Source organism: Papaver somniferum, chromosome 10 (genome assembly GCF_003573695.1).
Source record: "Papaver somniferum cultivar HN1 chromosome 10, ASM357369v1, whole genome shotgun sequence".
NCBI lineage: Eukaryota > Viridiplantae > Streptophyta > Magnoliopsida > Ranunculales > Papaveraceae > Papaver > Papaver somniferum.
Window position 1 is genome coordinate 57,149,322 of NC_039367.1, and position 18,554 is coordinate 57,167,875.

Sequence of the window (18,554 nt, forward strand, 5' to 3'; positions counted from 1 at the left end):
TACCAAAAAATATGCAAAACCCACTGGTACTGCGCCTGTCATCTGGGTGACCAGCCCAGTCAACATCTGAATAAGCATCAAGAGCAACAAGTCCTTTCTTTAGAACAATCTCATGGTCTATAGTAAATTTCAAGTACCTCAGTATCCTTTTGGCAGCTATGAAGTGAATGTCAGTAGGGGATTACATGTGTTGGCAAACCTGATTGATAGAGTAAACAATTTCAGGCCTTGTCCAAGTAATGTACTGAAGAGCACTCACTAATTATCTATACTCAGTTGGACCTGAGAGAGGAACGCCCTCATTTTTACTCATTTTCACATCAGCAACAACTGGAGTATAGCAAGGTTTTGCTCCTAGTATGTTGGTCTTCTGAAGCAAGTCAAGAATGTATTTTGTTTGTGAAAGAAAAATGTCAGTATCATTTCTCTTCACCTCTAGACCAAGAAGTACTGAATTTCTCCCATATCCTTTATATGGAAATGTTGTTGAATGTCTGAGATAACACTATTGTAGAAAGAAGAAGATGATTCTGTCAATAGAATGTCATCCACATAAACCAGTAAAATGGTTATATGAGTACCAACTCTGTGAACAAACAGTGATGTATCTGCATAATACATGTGAAAACCAAGAGACAAAACAACTTCAACAAGCTTTTCATACGAAGCTCTTGGAGCTTGCTTCAACCCATAAATGGACTTGTTGAGTTTGCAGACATAGTCAGGATGATGTGGATCCACAAATCATGGTGGTTGAACCATATAAACCTCCTCTTTCAAATCTCCATGAAGAAAAGCATTGCTTACATCAAGCTGCTTTACTTTCCAATCAAACTGAACAACAAGAGAAAGAACTAATATTATAGTTGTTGGTTTTGATACTGGAATAAATGTCTCTGAATAATCTATTCCCTCTTGTTGATGAAATCCTTTGGCTACTAATCTTGCTTTGAACTTATCCAGAGAACCATCTGCATTTTGTTTAACCTTAAAAACCAATTTACAACCAACTGGATTTTGAGAGGGGTGTGGAGGTACCTTGGTCCAAGTGTCAGCTAGAACATGAGAATTGTATACATCATGAAGAGCCACTTTCCATTTAGGATGTTTGTTGGCCTGAGTAAAGCAGGTAGGAGGGGTAGAAGAATTCACATGTGCAATATAAACCTGTGGGAGAACATATTTTGTGGAAAGTTGAGCTTTTGGTTTGTAAATATTATTCTTAGCCCTAGTGAGCATATTATGAGTGTTGGATGAAGGAGCCACTAAAGGTAAGGGAATAATAGCAGAAGGAGAATGATGAACTGATGTTGTAGAAATATCATTAGGGGTAGTAATAGACTCCGTACTGGAAGAATGAACACCAGAAGTGGTGTCAGTAGAAGAAGGAACTGGAAAAACAGAATCCGTAGTAGAAATAGATGTAAAAGAAGGTAAGGTGGAGTGATTATCAACAATAGTAGGCTATACAAGAATATGATCAATAGTAGCAGGAGTAGAATTTGAAACAGACAATTTGTATTGAAGAGCAGGAAACACAGATTCATTAAAAGAAACATGTCTTGATATGTAAACCATTCTAGTTATGGGGTCAAGACATTTGTATCCTTTATGGGAATTAGAATATCCAATGAAAACGCACATTTTGATTCTAGGTTCAAGTTTAGTTGAAGTATAAGGTCTTAGCCATGGAAAACAGGCATAACCAAAGACTCTAAGAAAATGGTAATCTGGTTTGCAATGAAAAAGCTTTTCAAAAGGAGAAACAAAAGAGAGAGAAGCAGCAGGCAATCTATTGATCAAAAAATTTGCAGTTTGAAAAGCTTCTACCCAGAATTCATGAGATATATTAGATTGAATCAAAAGAGTCCTACCAAGTTCAACTAAATGTCTATGTTTAGATTCAGCTACCCCTGTTCAGGGGTATGAGGGAAACTGAATTGGTGAGATATACCAGATGAGGATAATAAAGTGTTAATCTCATTGTGTATAAACTCCCTCCTCCATCAGTCCTTATGCATTTGATAGACAAGTTAAAGAAATTTTCAACCATAAGTTTGAAAGTATTGAAAATGAGTTTGAAATCAGACTTTTTATTCATGGGATATATCCAACAATATTTTGTACAATCATCAATTATGTTACGACAATAGTTGTATCCACTAATAGATTGAACTGGACTAGGACCCCAGAGGTCCATATGAAGTAAAAGCAAAGGAATACTAGAGTGAGATGTTGAAACAGAGAATGGTTGTTTATGAGATCTACCAACATTACACACGGTACAAAAGAGATTTTTGGTAGATAATGAATAACCAGCAGAATGACATATTCTTTGTAAGGACTGAAAAGAGGGATATCCAAGTCTTTGATGGAGTTGAGTGGAGTTAATGGTGGTGCAAGACAAAGCATGATGAGTTGGAGAGGATGAAAAATGAATAGGATATAGTCCATGTCTAGCTGTCCCTTGGAAAATTGTCCTCTCTGAGTTGAGTTCCTTCACAGTGAAATCGTCAGATGTAAATGTGATACTACAGTTGTTATCATTTGTAAACTTGTGCACAGATACTAAATTTTGAGAAGAATTGGGCACTTGTAATATATTTGGCAAACATACTTTATTTCCATGTAAAAATCTAGAGGAATGAGCAATTCCATTAATTTGCATACCTTGACCATTAGGAGTGCTAATGTGATCTCCACCAGAGTAAGAGACAATATTGTCCAAACCAGAAGTAGTAGATGATATATGATGAGTAGCACCAGAGTCTAGAAACCATGGATTTTCTCCACCAATGTTAGCTGCAACAAGCATAACATGAAGATTTTGTGGAGGTTGTCTGCCTTCATAGGAAAAATTGAGCCTTTGATTGCACTCATAAGTTGTGTGACCATACTTGTTGCATATCTGGCATAAAGGTCTCTCAGGATTGAAAGATTGAGGTCTAGGTACTGATGTGAATGGAGGTGGTGGAGGTGCAGGTGGATTGAACTGAGGTTTGGATGAAGCGTATGAATTTGTTGAAGTACTAGCTTTGTAGTTGGGATTGAAAGGTTTCTTACCTTTATAATTAGCACTATGACCAGTAATACATTTAAAATGTGCAGGAAGAGACTTATGAGCATTACTATTATTAGTAGCATAAAAAGCTGTGGTAGGTGCTAAAATGATTTGATTGCAAGATATAACTACTTCCTCACTTATCAAAAAATTGTGTAACTCAATGCTTGAAACTGGAGGATTACGAATTCTTATGGATGAGCAAAAAGAAGAATATGTAGAATTCAAACCTCCTAAGATGATAACAACAAGCTCCTCATCTGAGATTTTAGATCTAGCAGCAGCTAACTCATTAGAGATTTTCTTGACATCATCCAAGAATACATATACGGATTTTGAACCTTGTTTAATACCTTGAAGTTGAGTCCTTAATTGTATGGTATGAGTTGTTGAGGTTCTTGCAAATCTTGACTTAATATTCTTCCATAGTTCATAAGATGAAACATCACCAGCATAATAAGGTATAACAACTTCAGAAATTATTGATTGGATCCATAGAGTTATGGTTTGATCATTGTCACACCAAGTAGCATATTGTGGATTTTCAACTTGAGTAGCACCTCAACCAGTGAATTGAGCAGGACATACATTAGTACCATCAAGAAAAGAAAGAATCTAAAACTTTCGAATTACCGGCATTAACAATGCTTTCCAGGTGATGAAATTATCATCTCTGAGCTTTAATTGAATCAAATTGGCGAGTTGATGTACTGGAATTGAAGTAATAAGAACTATTTGACATTGTGGACGATTCTGAATCTGTAAAGGTTTGAATCATGAAAAAGATGATATCGGAGAAGAAGAATCTAAAGATGAACTGAAAGAAAATCAAGAATAAACGTCAAAGAGACGATCTGAGTAAGAAAGTTTGATTGATTTAGCGGAAACGAGAAGGATCAAGAAAGAAAACCTAATGTTTTCTCTCTGATACCATATAAAACTATGGAATAAGAGTTCTCTAACAATTCATTAAAGAAACTGACACACAATAAGTGATGTCTTTATACAGACAGAGTTCTGGTGAGACAGCTAATGACAACTAAGAAATAACTGTCAGTTACAATTATCTTTAACGGAAAACATCTGACTTTAAACTAACTATTGTTAGTAGTGTTATTAACATCATCATCCGTATTATCCCTCTCTTCTTCTTCTATATCAGACAGAAAAAATGTCTACATCCATACCTGACCAAAAAGTCTAAGAAACAGTTGGGAAGCACCATCTACCTTTTTAATGGTTTAAGAAAGCAACTAGTTATTCAAAGTGTTAATTAATGGTTTAAGAAAGGAACTACTAGTTAGTAAAGTGTTAATTAATGGTTTAAGAGAGCAACTAGTTAGTTAAAGTGTTAATGATGCATTATGCAATAGCATTAGATACTGAACTAGGATTTTAACTCTTTTGGGTGTACGTTGTTGATTGGTTCTGTAAAAATGCTTAAAGTAACACTTTCAAGTTTCAATAGACTATATTGCTTAAACATAGCAGATCGATCTGTGGTTGATATTGAGATACAATGATTTATCCTTTGAGTACAATATTGTCTGAAATCCATTCCTTTGTGAAAAAAACCATCAACAGTGGGCTATAGAATGACAAATTACATAATTTGGATGGAAGTGCAAACATGGTGAATTCAAGTGGATTTTGAGATTTGATTGGAGAAGAAGATAAGATCGATTTCGATATAACTTATTTATTATGGAGACCCCAAACCTCAACACCCAACTACATTTTCTTGTTTATACCCCAATTTTGATCAATACACTCTCTATCTATTAAATTGTGTTAGAGCATGGCTAGGTTGAACCCACCAAGCGTTGGTATGTCAAGTTTGGTTGTGATATTTTAGTGAATCAAAACTCATGTTAAGAGTCGCTTGATTATGTACTAGAGTCAACTTCGTATAGGTTAGCTTGAAAGTATTAGGATATGAGACATTACAAATATTGCCAAGTCTTGATGATGTGAAGAAGCAAGGAGCATCCTTCCACTTGAGGTTAGTAATATTTGACTTGAGTGTTTCATTCCCTAACATATCTTTCAAGTCGTGAATACTGAAAACATAACTGCGAAGCATATTTGAACTCTGGATAGACATAGTATTAAGGAATACAATACGAGGTTTATTGCTTAACCATTAAACTTTGTAGATAAGACATCGTCATAATCATTTGAATGCTGTTATGATTATGTATGGGTATGAGGTGAGAATTTCATCCTAGGAAACAATGTTTACATGTGTTCTAAGGAAGTAAGTTCATAAACTTGTTTGTGAACCGAAAAGGAAATTGCCAGGTGTTATTGGTTTTTTTATTCATTGCATATCTTATGAACAACCAATATGTGTGATTGAGTATAACCCTCACAACTTGTTTGTGTTCTTGGTGGAACTATTCACAAAGGCCTGACTTATATATTGGTATGACTTTTATTAGTGAAACCGATCTTAAGTAATCACCTGAGATGGTATGATCGGGTTTGTGCTTTGTCTGACCAATTATGGGAAAGGGGAACCGATCCTACTAAGAGGTGCAGTACATCACAAAGGGGAACCGATCCTTGTATGGGGTGCATCAAGGTTTATAGCAGAAAGGAGAACCGATACTATGGACATGTGCAAAACATATAAGTTAGATACCATATATATGTGGAGAACCGATCCTAGTACCTAGTCAACCGAATTTTGGAAAGCTAGTGTGACTATGCACAATACTCACATGGAGGTAGAACCGAAACTTGTTTTGGTAGAACCATTAAACCCATAATTGTGATTGAATGTTGGTTTGATCAATCACATAGTTCTTGAAAGTTAGATAACCAATTCTAAACTTGTTTGGAAGTATGGCAAATCGGTTTCAAGGTTGTAAGTGTGAAAGAGAACTTACAATGTAAGGATGTCGACATACTTTGAACATGTGATGTGAATGTTTAGAAACCACTCATTCTTTGGGTGCTACTGTATTCAAAGTCTAATGATAAAAAGGTTTTACTAATGATTTTCCTATGAAGTCTAATGTTACTAATCTATTTCACAAGCTTTAAACCCACTGTGTTATACTAAAAATTTGGTTATCAATCAGATACTAATTTTCCTTTATATTCCCATTTGTTCCAAAAATCCTTACATTGGCTTTAATGTCAAATTACCTTACTGGGTGTTTTTCATTTATCATAAACTGATGCCGTGTTTCGATTTCAGAAATAAGACCTTGTCCTAAATTCTTGTTGTTGTTCTCTGTAAATTTCTGTTTGATGACTAAAAGACTCGACCCATTGAACTGTCTATGCTACTAACTAGATTTGCTCTATCCTCCGTGTTTGCGCAACTCAATTTAAACTCTATGATGCCTTACAAATTGAACTTGCTGCTTTACAGTTTCTTTTATGTTGAATCATTCTCTTAATCTGTTGTGAAATGATGTACTCTCATCAAGACTTTAAAAGACGATTTATGGTGTGCAGACAAATTGAATGATTTTTTTGCTGTTACGAAATGTAAACTTGCTGCAACTTTTATTGTGAGTTTTCTTTTTATGAACTAGCATAATGGGAAGCTAGATGACTCTACTATTAGGACCCTCAGGCCTTAATTGGCACCCCATCTACGGATGGCAACCCGGAAGACCGTTTGTTTGATAACGGTGGCTGGTACCGGACTACCCTGACAGTGGCGTTCGCCAAAGGAATAGTAGAGTAACTTATAATTGTTTGCAGCACCCGAAATTTTGTTATCGACTGCTTGCTCAAATTTTTACATTTTGTAAATTATTATAACTGCTGCTCTTGTCTATATTTGCATACTTTACGCCGACATTACGCACTAAACTGTTATATCCCCTACTGAGTTGTGGCTCACCCCGTTTTGGTTTTGTTTTCCCACAGATTACGAAGAAAGGTTGAGGCAGTAAGCTTGGAAAGAGCTTGCAGCTAGGTGCTTGAGAAAAAGTTGGTATTTTTGCTTGTGCTTTTAATATGTATATCACTGGGCTGCTGGTGTGGGTTGATTTTCACATTTCTATCTATTTTCTCATGTTTGTAAATACTTTCCAAGTTTTTTTCTTCTTTGTGTATGGGTATTTTCTTAAAATTTTCGACAAGAAAATCTGGCATGATTTTATTCATTGAAATATACTTGGGTTACACTTTGCAAATGAATTACATGTTTATGCCTTACATTTTTCCACAGTGTACATTACTTTTAGATTTTTTAAATCTAAACTAAATTTGTGTACACAAATTAACTGAGTGTTCCATTTATATTTCTAAGTATACTTGATGGTAAATAAGATGTTAGTCTGTCTATTAAGTGGGTTCCTTTAAAAATGGTACTTGATTTGGTTTTGGTATTGTTTGGTTTATGATAATTGTAGCGATATTCTTTGACTTCACGGGAATTACCAAAAATGAATTCCATTTCTTGTTTCTTTTTGTCTCTACCCTTAAATACGTTTCGTTGTTTTACATTTCTGAAATATATGGGGTATTTTTAATTAGCTTTCGAGTGGCACATCAGAGGATTTAGCCTTGCTAAATGGGTTCTAATCGACCCATTAGAAGGGAAATTATCTGGTCTGTCACAGTGGGTAATCAAAGCAAAGGTTCCGATTTACCGGGACTGTGTGTGGTTTTCTTACCTGCTGAAATGGTCGATATTTTAAGTAGTTATTTATTTTCGTACACTTTGTTTAAAAACTACAGTTTTATGTTGATGCATCGTATTTGAATCTGTTTCTGTTTACGAAGAACATTTCCATTCCTTCATGTTAACGTATCGTGTTTTGTTATGCAACTCTGAAATTGGGAATACGATGGTTAAAGCTTTTCCTGAAAATTTTGCTTTGAGTTTTGACAATTTTGTTGTTCGAAAGAGTCATGTTGATTTTGGGGATTGGGGAAAGCTAACCAGATGCCGTGATATACATTTTTTTAGGTGTGTTAGTAATGTACATTACTAACAAATTGTGAAACTGACTCATGCCATGTTTTGAAGATAGTATCATGTACGAAATATATGGCCTCACTCACAATACGTAAGAAAAAGGATCTCAGCAAGCGAATATAACACCTTTGGGAAAGATCTAGGTTAACTGGTGAGTCCGGGATGACTATTTCCAACATAGCTAAGGACCTAAAGCAGTCGAGTTCTGCTGTAGACTTGAAGGGACTCACGAAGGTTGTGGGAAACGATGGAAAGATCGGTGGAACAGATAATCCTATCTAAGCGGAGAACTAATGATGGGCATTGAGGAGTATAATGCTATGAAAGCACTAAAGGAGGAGAGGGTTTGGCTTGCGTTAAGGTAGAGGTTTTCTTTCCTTTGATGTTCCTGTTTTACCTGATTTTGGTGAACTAATTGATTTCGTTATTCCTTAATTTGTATGATTTCATGAATTTTACTTAAATGGGTATTTATGAATTATACTAGTGTTTGAGTTAAGCTGGAATTTGCTTATGAAAACCCTAAAACTTATCTGTTTGATCCTGTCATTGTTGCCAAGAGCGAAACAACTTGATTTTTCCTTATATTTGGATGATTTCTAACGAAGCTTGGGTTCTTGACAGTACGGTAAATTTCTTTGAAATACTTGATACACCTCATTCCTTCATAACTATGGTTTACTGAATTCGATGTTGTTTTAAGTCCATGAATTAATCCGTGATTACATTCAAATGATTGTGAAAATTCATCTCTCTATGTCCTGTGACTCCTGTCCTCCACCAAGATTATGCATCTTCATGCTAGTTATGTGCATGTTAATATTTTCTTTTCTTTCTAAACTGAAAATTCCTAACAAGTTGTTTCTGTCCTGTTTTGATGAGTCTTTTCGACATAGTTGTGGACCTTAGTGTATTTTCTTATAACTTTTATACGATAGAGTGAAATCTCAGCTTTCCGACAAGCCATAATTTGTTGAATTTCGTTGCCTAACGAATTTCGTATGAATTTTCGATTATAGACTATCGAAACTGTAATTTCTGAAAACGTGTTTTATGTCCTGTTTGGTAGAGACTTTTCAGTATGTCTATGAATTTCTTTACTCTTTCTTATCATTTTTCTCTTAAAGAGGGTTTCCTCAGCTTTCCAATGACACCAAATTCGTTAACTTTATTAGCCAATGAATTTTCTACGGATTTTCTATTTGAGACTTTCAAATCTGTAAACTCCTGAACTTGTGTTTCTGTCCCGTTTTGTGGACACTCTTATGCACAGCTATAAACCCTCCCTTTTTTTTTTTGTTAAAGATGACTCTTTCAGACATACAAAGAGACCGAAATTTCCAAATTCCGTTGTCTAATGAATTTTATACGGATTTTTGACTGTAGGCTACCGAAGCTGTAATTTTCTGACAGTGTGATTGCTGTCCTATTTTGCCAAAGCGTTTTTGCACATCTATGAACTTTATTACTCTTCACTAACATTTTTATGTTAAAGAGGGACCTCTAAGGTTTCCAAACAGACCAAATTTGCTTCATTTCGTTGTGCAATCAATTTTAAATGAATTTTGGAAGATGGGTATGCAAACTGAAAATTTCTTTGAATCTTCATTTTAAATTACGTGGCGTACCATTGTTATGCTTCTCTAGTTTTGTCGAGTCTCTTTTATGATTTCATGGACTTATGAATAGATTCTTTGTGCCGTTTTTGAATAAGTTTATAGTTGTTTTCATTGATGACGCTCTCAATTTATCCAATGACCAGAAGGACCTTGCCGTTATTGGGATTTCGTTTCTATGAACTTTGTGAGGATTTCGCCACTACACTAGCCGACCAACCAAGTCAGCTCGCTTTCTTTCAGTAAATCATTCTGACATCGTCACTCCTTGTGCAGCTTGTACTTCGGAGAAATTATCACGCTTCCTCAACCGGTTAGATCAAGATTTGTTGTTCATGTACAATTATTACCAGAGCTTCCAGCAAGCTGTGGGATCGAGCTAGATACGAGTACCAGTTTTCACCCTAAGTAGATATTCAGAACGAATTATTCCGGAGTAGAAAGATATGTTGCAGGCATACACCAACCCCTACAGAGATAATTTGATTGAGCACTTACAATTCCTCGAGTTCACATCTGACCACAATTTTCGGTTCGGTATTGGTGTAACAACGTGTGGATTTTTCGTGCGATAAACCATGAGTAGAAGTCATCGAAGGAAGAGTTATATGGTACTGAAATGATCCCAGGTACGATGAAGATGGCAAGAATCATCCCAGACCATTTGGGAAGATCTATGTGGACTCAAAGAGGGAAACAAAGTTCTGAGATGTAAATTAATTTCTGGAGTATGTCCAAGGCGGGTCATCAAGAGATCAGACAAGACTAATTAAATTGGCACTGCGCTATATTGAACCTTGTAAAAGTTCTTCAGCAAATTGGATAAGTCATTTTTGAACTAGCATTACAGACACAATGTGAAGGTGCTCTCGATGTGTTTCACATATTCAAGCTTCGACGACACAATGTTGGACCTTATCACGTGATTAGGTAACAAGACTTGCAAGTTGCAACCCCACGGAAGTGTGACTTATGATTAAACATCAGTATGCGTCATCAATTATAAAGACGAGTCCTTTGGCCTAAAACTATTAAGATGGTGGAAGAAGTGTGGCAGCATCGCTTTCTCTCGAAGAACATACCTAGATGATAAAGTCCGACATGCGAGACAAGTATCTGGAGCTACTTGAAGGTAACCTTCATAGCTCTCCAGTTTAATTTTGAATTGCGGGACACAATTCTTTTTTGTAGGAATTACCAATAGGTACCATTATAGTGTTCTTAGTTAGTGGCAGGTCCACCCATTAAAGCCCACTAATCAGAGGTCCATAATTAAGAGAAAACATGAAAATGGACCAAATTTTTTAAGCCCAGGTCCTGTACACGTGCGGGACAAATTGTACGAAATTTCTAAATACCTAAACTACCCTTCCAATCCTACATATATTAAAGCAGTCTATTTCAAAGTTTCTAAAAAAAAATTCAGCCGATTATTCTTGGGAAAATTCTGCTCTCTTTCTTCTTCTGGATTTGGGACTAGGGTTTCTGAAGATTTCTTCTGCGATTTTTAACAGGTATGTTGCTTAATTTTCGTTTTCTTCTTCTTCTGCTACAGTTTAATGGAGATAGGTGTGTTCTGTTTTTTTTTTATGATTCTTGTTCGTTTTTATTCAGTTATTTGGTTAGATTGTTAAGTTTTTAGTTTATTTTAGCTTTCGATTTGATTATCTTTCTGTTTTCTTTTCAAAATCAGTTTTGTTTTCACTTTCAGATCGTATTATCCAGCAGTACATATATGACATACTCATTGTTTCTGCTACAGTTTTTGAATCATTATAAGATTTGAATTTTGGATCATGGAGATCGGTTGTGTTCTGTTTGTTTTTTATGAATCTTGTTCGTATTTATTCAGTTATTTGGTTAGATTGTTAAGTTTTTAGCTTATTTTAGTTCGATTTGATTATATTTCTGTTTTCTTTTCAAAATCAGGTTTGTTTTCACTTTCAGATCGTATTATCCAGCAGTACATATATGACATACTCATTGTTTATGCTCTTGGATTCTGTTTCTTGCATAGATCTTTCACTTTTTTTAGTTTGACCCATCAGTACGTATGTGAAATACCGTATTACGTGCTTCGATTCTGCTGTTTCTCCTAGATTCTTAATTATTCTTTGTCATGCAGTTGATTTTGTAGTTCATGAATCTGCAGTACATATATGGCATACTCATAGAAACTGCTCTTAGAATCTGTTTCTTGCATAGATCATGGAGATCGGTTGTGTTCTGTTTGTTTTTTATGAATCTTGTTCGTATTTATTCAGTTATTTGGTTAGATGTTAAGTTTTTAGCTTATTTTAGTTCGATTTGATTATATTTCTGTTTTCTTTTCAAAATCAGGTTTGTTTTCACTTTCAGATCGTATTATCCAGCAGTACATATATGACATACTCATTGTTTATGCTCTTGGATTCTGTTTCTTGCATAGATCTTTCACTTTTTTTAGTTTGACCCATCAGTACGTATGTGAAATACCGTATTACGTGCTTCGATTCTGCTGTTTCTCCTAGATTCTTAATTATTCTTTGTCATGCAGTTGATTTTGTAGTTCATGAATCTGCAGTACATATATGGCATACTCATAGAAACTGCTCTTAGAATCTGTTTCTTGCATAGATCTCTCACTTTTTTTAGTTTGATCCATCAGTACGTATGTGAAATACTGTATTTTAATACTGTTACATCTTTGTGACATTTGCAGGTTCAAAACATGTCTGATGCAGAGTGTTCCAATCCAAATACCTACTGCTATGCATACATTTATTATAATCATCATCATTTTGCTGTCAAAGTGCCTGTGATTGCTGACTTTGCTGTGTTTTTGCTCCTTTTTTAGTCTTACCCTTCAGTACTTATGTGAAATACTGTAATATGTCTTTCGATTCTCTTATTTTTCATAGATCTGTCACCTGTTGTTGTCACACTATTGATTTGTAGTTCATGAATCTTCAGTACATACATCGCATACTGATAGAAAGTGCTCCTTGTTATGTTTAAGGAGAAGTGAAGTAGATGCAGGCATACAGTGGAGCTGCAATAATGGGTGCTGCTGTACAACAACCCAATCTTTTTACTAAAGGTTCTTCAACTTTTTTTCCCAAATTGGGTACTACTACTGCGGATAGATTACCTTCTCAAGTTAGGCAGACCCTGAAGTACGTTCAATAATTGATAGTGAGAAGAATCGTCAGTTTAACAGCTTGGAGCTCATTGCTTCAGAGAATTTTACATCTCGCGCAGTGAAGGAAGCTGTGGGTTCTTGTCTCACAAACAAGTATTCAGAAGGGCTTTCTGGTAAAAGGTAAAGATGGTGCTTAATGTTGTATTTTTTCCCTGTATTTGTATTGAAATGCATTTGATCATTTCATTCTGCAATGTAGGTATTATGGTGGCAATGAGTACATTGATGAGCTAGAGACACTTTGTCAACAAAGGGCTTTGTTCATGTAACTGGCACAAGGTCTGGATCTTCCTCATGGAGGTCACTTGTCACATGGATTTATGACTCCTAAAAGACGGGTATCTGGGACTTCGATTTATTTTGAATCGATGCCCTACCGTCTTGATGAATCAACAGGTGCTGCTCTGCATTCTTATATTGTGTAATGACTATGTGGTCTATTGTTGTTCATTTATAATTCGTTGATAATTTGCATTCATTACCAAATTCACTTGCAGGCCTTATTGATTATGATATGCTTGAGAAAACTGCCACCCTCTTTCGACCAAAACTCATCATTGTTGGTGCTAGTGCTTATCCTCGTGATTTCGATTATCCTCGAATGAGAAAGGTATACACATATATTTTGATTGTCAACAGTTGTTATTCTTAGTGATCAGAGAATCAGACTAGTTAACCCATTACGCACACCTAATTCCCTTTCCTGCTATGTTTCTTGAATATTGCAGATTCTGTTGGGGCTTTTCTCATGATGGATATGGCTCACATAAGTGGTCTCGTTACTGCATCTGTACTTGCCGACCCATTTGAATACTATGATGTTGTAACAACCACCACTCACAAGGTACACCTAGTCACATTCATGAAGTCTGCAAGACTGCAACTACTGACACCAACACAAGCAGCATTTGTTTTTATTGGTTTAGGTTCAAGGGTCATGTTGTTTACTATGTCTTCTGTTTCAATTTGCAGTCATTACGAGGTCCCAGAGGTGGCATGATTTTCTTCAAGAAAGATCCTGTTCTTTGGGTTGATATGGAATCTGCGATTAACAATGCTGTTTTCCCAGGGTTACAGGTAACTAAAACTGTAGCGGTTATTTGTGATTTATCATTGGTTCAACATTATAACATTTTTTAGGTTTGTTACAGTTGTTTTTCGTGTATGAATTGACAGTACATATATGGCGTACTGATACAAAACTCTTCTAATTTTGTTTTATTTGAAGTTTTTCCAATTTTTTTGGTTCGATCCATGAGTATGTATGTATAATACTGATAGGAAGTGCTATTTGCTGTGTTTTTGCTCCTTTTTTAGTCTTACCCTTCAGTACTTATGTGAAATACTGTAATATGTCTTTCGATTCTCTTATTTTTCATAGATCTGTCACCTGTTGTTGTCATACTGTTGATTTGTAGTTCATGAATCTTCAGTACATATATCGCATACTGATAGGAAATGCTCCTTGTTATGTTTGATTCAGTACGTATATGAAATACTGAAATAGATGCTCTTTGTTACGTTTGATTCAGTACTGGAATTGGATATGGAGATGATCTGGAGCTGCAATTCAGAACTTACTGCAAGAAATGACAGATTTTGAATGATAGGAACAGGAGTTGTTGTTGGTTCAGATTTGCAAGCTTGTGAAATTGGTGGTGGTCTTGATGAAGTTACAAATTGGTTGTGACGTGTGTTTGAAAGAAGGTGTGCTGCAAATGGATTTGGAGGAACATAGAAGGTTGGGTTGCTACATTGTATGATCCTACAATGTATGTGATGTAATACGTTTTCTAATTTATTTATCATTGATTCTTACAGATTTGTACTCTACCTGGAAGCAGTGCAGCAAATATGTACTCGAATTTGTAAGCATTCAGATATATAATCGGATTTGTAAGCAGTACGACAGATATGTATTCAAATTTGTAAGCAGTGTAGCAAATATGTACTCGAATTTTTAAGCAGTGTACCAGATATGTACTCAAATTTGTAAGCAGTGTAGACACACACGTTTGGTAGTAATGGGCATTATGAACATTTCCATGTTTTAATTAATTTTGGACCTCCGGATAAAAAAAATTCCGGTTGGACCCTATTATAAATAACTATATGGGCCTAGGACCAAACAAGAAATTTTCCTTCTTTTTTTTTTTTGGAGGTAATGGTGTGACACTCAGTAAAATTTTCTCGTGGGCTTTAAGCCAGAGCCCAACCATTTGGCTAGAGTTTGTGCAGTGTGCACATGTGATCCTAGTATTGGATGCCTATAACCATGGGGAGTGCGCCTTGAACCCAGTATGGGTGTTTTTAGCTAAGTGGTCATCCCTTAGCAGCATTAGTGAACATAAGTAGTAAATTCTAGGAAGAAACTAGACACCTTGAGCATGTACTACACGTGTGTGTCATGAGCAGCAGGGGCATAATTGCTTTTTCTTTTTCTACTTTACCAACTCGTATTTTATTTGTGTTCTTTGTTCTATTAACCCAAGTTCCTTCCCTCACTCTTCTATAAACATTTCTTACTCTAAACATTCCCTAGAAATTTAAAAGAAAATTTTTTTAGGACTTCAAATTCAAATTTGAGTTCAAGCCATAGTCTGTTTCCGGCTGAATTGCTCTTCTGCAAAGGTAGGGGTTTTTTCCTCTTCTATTACAAACTGATTTCGTATAGATTGATTAAGTTTGATATCATATGTTGGTACTTGGTTTGAAATCCCATATTTCCAATGTGTTAATCCTTCCATGTTGGACTCGGTTTAATTTTGATTCTTATTAATGGGTTTATGAAGACTAAGCATGTTTGCAGCCTTTGAGTTTGATTCCCTGTCCCAAATCAAGTCTTGATTTAAATTTTGAACTAAGATATTAGCTATTTGTAAAAATGACCAAGTGAATCACTCTTTCGTTTTTATCATGCATATGTCCCGACCATGATCTTAACTCCTAATTCACACCTAGTGATTTCTTTTTTTGAAGGAAATTAATCCCAATTGATCCACTAGTTTATTTCTTAAAAGAATGGTTGGAATTAACATTTTTGTTTTTTTAACTCGGTGGGCATCAGTTGTTTGTGAAAGGGTTTAGAAACCACTCATTCTTTGGGTGCTACTGTATTCAAAGTCTAATGATAAAAAGGTTTTACTAATGATTTTCCTATGAAGTCTAATGTTACTAATCTATTTCACAAGCTTTAAATCCACTGTGTTATACTAAAAATTTGGTTATCAATCTGATACTAATTTTCCTTTATATTCCCATTTGTTCCCAAAATCCTTACATTGGCTTTAATGTCAAATTACCCTACTGGGTGTTTTTCATTTATCATAAACTGATGCCGTGCTTCGATTTCAGAAATAAGACCTTGTCCTAAATTCTTGTTGTTGTTCTCTGTAAATTTCTGTTTGATGACTAAAAAACTCAACCAATTGAACTGCCTATGCTACCAACTAGATTTGCTCTATCCTCCGTGTTTGCGCAACTCAATTTAAACTCTATGATGCCTTACAAATTGAACTTGCTGCTTTACAGTTTCTTTTATGTTGAATCATTCTCTTAATCTGTTGTGAAATGATGTACTCTCATCAAGACTTTAAAAGACGATTTATGGTGTGCAGACAAATTGAATGATTTTTCTGCTGTTACGAAATGTAAACTTGCTGCAACTTTTATTGTGAGTTTTCTTTTTATGAACTAGCATAATGGGAAGCTAGATGACTCCACTATTAAGACCGTCAGGCCTTAATTGGCACCCCATCTATGGATGGAAACCCGGAAGACCGTTTGTTTGATAACGGTGGCTGGTATCGGACTACCCTGACAGTGGCGTTCGCCAAAGGAATAGTAGAGTAACTTATATTTGTTTGCAGCACCCGAAATTTTGTTATCGACTGCTTGGTTAAATTTTTACATTTTGTAAATTATTATAACTGCTGCTCTTGTCTATATTTGCATACTTTACGCCGACATTACGCACTAAACTGTTATATCCCCTACTGAGTTGTGGCTCATCCCGTTTTGGTTTTGTTTTCCCACAGATTACGAAGAAAGGTTGAGGCAGTAAGCTTGGAAAGAGCTTGCAGCTCGGTGCTTGAGCAAAAGTTGGTATTTTTGCTTGTGGTTTTATTATGTATATCACTGGGCTGCTGGTGTGGGTTAATTTTCACATGTCTTATCTATTTTCTCATGTTTGTAAATACTTTCCAAGTTTTTTTTTTTTTTTTTTTTCTTCTTCTTCTTCTCTTCTTCTTCGTGTATGGGTATTTTCTTAAAATTTGCGACAAGAAAATCTGGCATGATTTTATTCGTTGAAATATACTTGGCTTAGGCTTTGCAAATGAATTACATGTTTATGCCTTACATTTTTCCACAGTGTACATTACTTTTAGATTTTTTAAATCTAAACTAAATTTGTGTACACAAATGAACTGAGTGTTCCATTTATATTTCTAAGTATACTTCAATGGTAAATAAGATGTTAGCCTTTCTATTAAGTGGGCTACTTTAAATCATGGCACTTGATTTGGTTTTGGTATTGTTTGGTTTATGATAATTGTAGCGATGTTCTTTGACTTCACGGGAATTACCAAAAATGAATTCCATTTCTTGTTTCTTTTTGTCTCTATCCTTAAATACGTTTCAGATGGGGTATTTTTAATTAGCTTTCGAGTGGCACATCAGAGGATTTAGCCTTGCTAAATGGGTTCTAATCGACCCATTAGAAGGGAAATTTTCTGGTCAATCAGTGGTTATTACATGTAGTGATACATCTGTAGGGCTACAGAGGGTGAGAGTCTCTTTCAAAATGAAAGAGTTGATAAAATTTGACCAAATTAGATCCTATTATGGGTAGAGGGAAACCCCCTTTCACCCCAAACTCAATCACCCCCTTTCACCCCAAACTCAATCACCTTCTCTTTCGATCGAAAGAATGTATGAAAGTCTTCTCTGCACGGCTAACGTATCTGTTAAGTCTTGTATCTTAAGTTCAAGTTTAGCAAGCTTGTCCTCATCTGTTAGTTTCCTCTCGTCTTCTTTACTTCCCATCTTGATTCTAATACTTCCTCTAGGTTTTTTTTTCTTTTCCCTTGATCGCGTACACTGAATTCTTACTGAGTCCATGCACCACAACTAACCCTAGAAGTCAGAACGTGGCTCTGATACCATTTGATACGTAATCGATCAAGGGTACCTAGAGTCAGTGTTGTTTAATAGGAAGTTAGGAAGAACGCAAAAAAAAGATAATAAAATACAAAGAAAAGAACACAATTGATTCTTCTAACTTCTTCTTTATAACTGTGAAAGAAAAAACTCTATTACAAATCAAAACTATGGCTGCACTCTTTCTCGAGTTTCTCTCCACATGCTAACTTCTTCTTTTTAATTGCTTGAAAGAAAACTCTATTACAGTCAATAACTGACTGCTCTCTCTCTCGTTTTCTCTAACTTTCTAGCCTACAAATCTCCTCCTTTTATAGGAGTGTAAACTTGCTGAAAAAGAAAATAAAGCTATGAGTTTTAGAACTCATCTAAAGTAGGAAACCTCAAAAGCTATGAGTTTTAGAACTCATCTAAACTAGGATTCTTAATCTAAGTAAGGAAACCTCAAGTCTTGTTGATCAAACAAACTGGTCGACCAACATCTAGTATCTTCTAGACACTCTCTAGCCATAGTATGGCTCAACTAAACCTAGGCTAATGGTTAGCCTCATCTGGCAACTTTAGTTGTCCCTCTGCTTATGTTATTTGCTT